The sequence below is a fragment of the Populus euphratica genome, unplaced genomic scaffold (genome assembly GCF_000495115.2).
Source record: "Populus euphratica unplaced genomic scaffold, PopEup_1.0 scaffold2.1, whole genome shotgun sequence".
Taxonomy (NCBI): Eukaryota; Viridiplantae; Streptophyta; class Magnoliopsida; order Malpighiales; family Salicaceae; genus Populus; species Populus euphratica.
Window position 1 is genome coordinate 5038101 of NW_011499846.1, and position 4451 is coordinate 5042551.

The 4451-nt window shown below is 30.0% G+C and overlaps 1 protein-coding gene and 2 long non-coding RNA genes across 3 annotated transcripts in view; 2 read left to right on the forward strand and 1 right to left on the reverse strand.

Annotated features, from left to right (window-relative positions):
- LOC105134241 (mechanosensitive ion channel protein 1, mitochondrial-like) overlaps positions 1 to 115 on the forward strand; it is a 5894-nt gene extending 5779 nt beyond the window's left edge. The window contains exon 9 of the transcript XR_843947.1: positions 1 to 115. The gene's annotated coding sequence lies outside the window, so the exon portion shown is untranslated.
- Positions 1 to 1435, reverse strand: part of LOC105134235 (uncharacterized) — a 1768-nt gene extending 333 nt beyond the window's left edge. Inside the window, exon 1 of the long non-coding RNA XR_843946.1 lies at positions 1277 to 1435. This is a non-coding gene — a long non-coding RNA (uncharacterized LOC105134235). The remainder of the gene's footprint in view (positions 1 to 1276) is intronic.
- On the forward strand, positions 314 to 1040 carry LOC105134229 (uncharacterized). Its single transcript, XR_843944.1, has 2 exons — positions 314 to 731; positions 821 to 1040. It is a non-coding gene; the product is annotated as an uncharacterized LOC105134229 (long non-coding RNA).
- Positions 1436 to 4451: the final 3016 nt, after the last annotated feature.

The following is a 4451-nucleotide window of genomic DNA, read 5'->3' on the forward strand; positions in this document are numbered from 1 at the left end:
AGAGCGTCGACTTCAAATACAGCCTTCTTGAACCGAAATAACGCATGCAGATGGTGTAGCATGCTTACTGAATACAGCATAGTGCTTAACAAAGACATTGATTGTGCATTTCTATACTGTAGCATGTGTAACACACCCAATAAGTTGAATTGGATTTGGATTGGTAACTATATGGGATATTATTGAATTAAAAATTGATACTTCCAAGGACTAAATAAAAAGAAGGTTTTTTAACTGATTCGAGGTTAGTCCGGGTTCTCAAGAATTTGAAGGAAACTGCAAAACTTCTAATAAGATGAAATCCTACTAATTACATTGCATTTTTAAATAGATCTATCAATTATTTGAATTTAAACTTAGTTGGGTTGATTCTTGTTTATCCTCGTGAAACTGGAAATTTATGGTGTTGAGAAGCAATTAGTGTTATTTTATTAGTTATTCACTAGGGTTCATTTTAAGGAAAGACAAATACGAATAAAGAGATCCCCATAAAAATAATAAGGTTATCTCTATTTTAAATTTTTTTTTACTCGTATTTATTTTATCTTTTTCAAAGAAGACTTCAGGAAGTAATTAAGTACTAAGAAACAACCATTCTGACCATATTTCTTCCCTTCATTGTGTTACGAGTTTCAAAAGCAAAACAACGAGAAGAACAATCGCAACAGTTAAGCTGCTACAGTAGAGGAAGAAGTGTAGTAGCTGGAGCTTGTTGGGAAAATTCTTACACGGCAAGTTGTCAGCTCAAAATCTAACACCGTGCATGTATTCTCTCTCTTTTTTCCTTACAATTGAATCGACTTCTCATCTGAATTTGCAGAGTAACGCGGGCACCTGCTCTAACAAATTAAGAAATCTCGAGCTTATTTACAATTCAAGCAACAAAACAATCAGAAAATCATCATTGGATCCATTTCTGTTACAATGTAAATCATTGTAGTTAAGGAGACGAACTTTCAGTTCTGGAAAGGGGTCATAAAACTGAAATCTATTGGACAAGATTAAAATAGTGGGGGTAAATTAAATTTCATTAGAAACCATTGCATCTATTCCAGTCTGTTAACTGTATTATTTGAAAGTTGTTTGGTATTGATGGCAAATCACTCAAGCAGCCAACAAACTTCTTCGAACCAAAATCACTTGATGCCAATGTAGGAGTCCTGATGCAGCTTGTGATCTCCAAATATTGCATCAGCTTGTTTAGCTCGAACTCTCGGTTTCTCTTCCTCCTTCGACACCAAGGCCTGTCTTGGTCTGTCCCCGCTAAATGATCCATCCAGGCCCTTCTCTACCAAAGCCGTTGCATTCAAAGGCTGATCAATGATGAAAGGTAAGAAAATGAGAATACGTCCGAATTGCTAGGTTTCAATCACAGAAGCCCATGCAGAGTGAAACAATGGCCCTCCAGTGGATGAATGCAGGGGCGGAACTGCGTGTATTTGGGGTGCATGACGCCCCCAACGTTTCGCGAACTTTACATTTCATTCCTAAAATATTTATAGTTTTTAATTACACCCTTTAATTTTACATGTTCGGCACCCCAAAAATCAAGTATATTCTTTTTCACCCCACCAATCTTAAATTTCTAGATCCGCTCCTGGATGAATGTGATAAAATTTCAAACTGAGGCACCCATCCCTTCTCAACCAAATACCTTGCATTCAAAGGTTGGTCGATGATGAATGGTAAGAAAATAAGGGCATGACCAAACTGCAGACTTTCAATAATAGAACCCAACCCAGAGTGAAATAATGATCCCCCAAAATTAGTTTTGGTACCTAACATCTATGTGTTGTAATTTTTTTTTTATCGTAATTAAATAATCAACACAAGTAATTACACAAGAAAAACTCTCAATTTTTATTAATCTTTAAACAAAGAATGTGCTGCCTACTGCTCCCCTCCCTGTATTTCTGCCTCCAGTATGGCAGAAAGGATCAAAAATAGCCGATACCTTCCCCCTCTTTTTTTCTCCTCATCCTCTTTCAGGTTTCACAGCGCCCCTCGTCATCTCTCCCAGCTCTTCTCTCTTTCTCTCTCTATTTTTTCATATGAAAGACAAAAAGAAGAAGAAGAAGAAGAAATGCGGATTCGAAAAGAACAGAGATAAGTTAGATTGGCCATGGGTTCTTCCGTGAAAAACTAAAAGTGTTTTTTATTTAAAAATATATTAAAATAATATTTTTTATTTTTTATCCTGAGATAAGTTTTCAGTAAAAAAAAACAAAAGAGCGGCGGGGATCTTTATTATGCATGAATATTGCATTTTGTCGATGCATGAAATCCAGTACAGATGTATGTGGCAGAGCTTTTGTGGCCTTGGACTCTTGAGCCACGAAAATTGAAAGGCAAAAGGGACGGGAGACTTGAGAATTGATTGCTCCAAATCCCTTCGCAATTGTGCGTGCAGCCGGCGAAAATCATTTAAAATGACGGTGTAAACGTTCGCCTCACAAATATAACCTTTTAGCATTTTTTTATTTAAGAAAACTCTTTTTTCTTCCCAAAATTTGATGTCTGCTATTTTATCTCTGTGAGAGGTGTGACCCTTGAAAACAAGATTGTCAATTCTATCTTGTTTTATTTGAAATAGTAGAAATATTTCATGTTAATTTAAAAAATAAAATAACATAAAATAATTTTTATTTTATTTTAAATTTTGATTTATTTTGATTTTTTTGGATAAATTTTAAATAAAATATTCTAGTTTTATTTTACATGATTCGCTCCGGGCTTAAAAAATTATTAAATTAAATTGAACTTATCCAGATATAAAAAAATCTTTTTTATTATTATTTTCATTAATAATGATATTAATTTTTTAAAATTAGATTTGTCATTGATATATATGATTTATATTCATGTTGTTTTTTTTATGTCTATACTTTATAGAAATTTGAGCAAAACAAATAATGTTTTAAATCTTATTAGTCTGGATAACATTGACATATTAAATGAATGAATTTATAAAAAATATATCCTTCTTATTGGAGAGGATATAAGCTGGGAGACTATTAAAATATTTTTATCTATTTTGATTTTAGAGGATAAAGAAATATATTTTGATGACAAGAATGAGCTTGATGTAAATAATTAACTATTGAAGTGTTTAGTTGATGACTTTTTCTATATACCACCACAAGATCAAGATTTTTATTTCTATATTAATAATGAAGATGGTATTTGATTTATGTTTTTTTTGTGTTAAAATATTTTATTTTCATAATATTTTTTATTTTGTTTAAGTTAAAATTCTATTTAATCTTAACTATTTAAAAATATTTAAAATTTTAAAATTATATTTGTTGAATTATATATATATAAACAGTATAATTCTGAAATAACACGTCCCAATACTCTGAAATCAAAATATTTCATTCTAATTGAAAAACTAAAATACTTAACAAAATAAAATTAATAATTTTACTTAAAATAAAATCCTAAAATAGCACGTCACCGTACTCTAAAACTAAAACATCTTATTCCAATAAAAAAAAATATAAAACTATCAAAATAAAATTGACTATTTTTCTTGAAAATGAAATGAGCTTGTACCACAAATTCCTCGTGGATAAATTTCACAACGCAAACAATGTTTTCTCTATCCCTTATAATTTCTTCTTAACTTAATAATAATCTTAAAATCTTGATTAATTAACTAATAAACACAAGAAAATCAATGATGGGAGAGAAAGGGAACGGCATTAGGGACGACAATAATACAATGTTGTGACTACAAAATCCCCATTTTAATAGATTTTTCCAGACAAGTCCCAAAAGAACAGACAGATGGAGGAGGGAGGAGTGCGATTAAAACAAGAAACTGAATCTAGTAGTTATCAATAAATATAAGGGAAAATCATCCCTAGCAATTAAGTCAAAATTGCAAGTTAAGTTTTGAAAACTTATATAAAAAATTTAAAATTTAATAAAATAAACAAATTACTCTCTTGTATATTAAATCAATCAAACAACATGTATTGACTTTTCTTTCTCTCCTTGGAAACGCAAGTTATGAATCCAAAAACCTAATTTTCTTAATTTGTTCATGTCAAATCCATTAGATTACTCATTAATTATGGAGATCTAGTAATAAACACTATATATATTAATTCCTAGACTAAATGAGAGATATTATTTTTTTAAATCTCATTTAATCTTGACTTTTTTCTATAATTATTATTTTTTTATTTTATCTAGTTATTTTATTGTGTTTATTTTTATTGTCATATAATTAAATAAAAAATATTTTTTTAAATAAATTTATGTTTTGACTTTGATAAATTAACATAAATTAATCTAATATATTATATTTATATTTTAATATTTTTAATAATACGTTGTTAATGATTAGAAGTGATGGAACACTGAAATACCAAGAAGATATATTACTACGAATATTGGAATCGCATTTTTCGTTGAGGGCTACAACCCCATTCCAGGCTGAACCG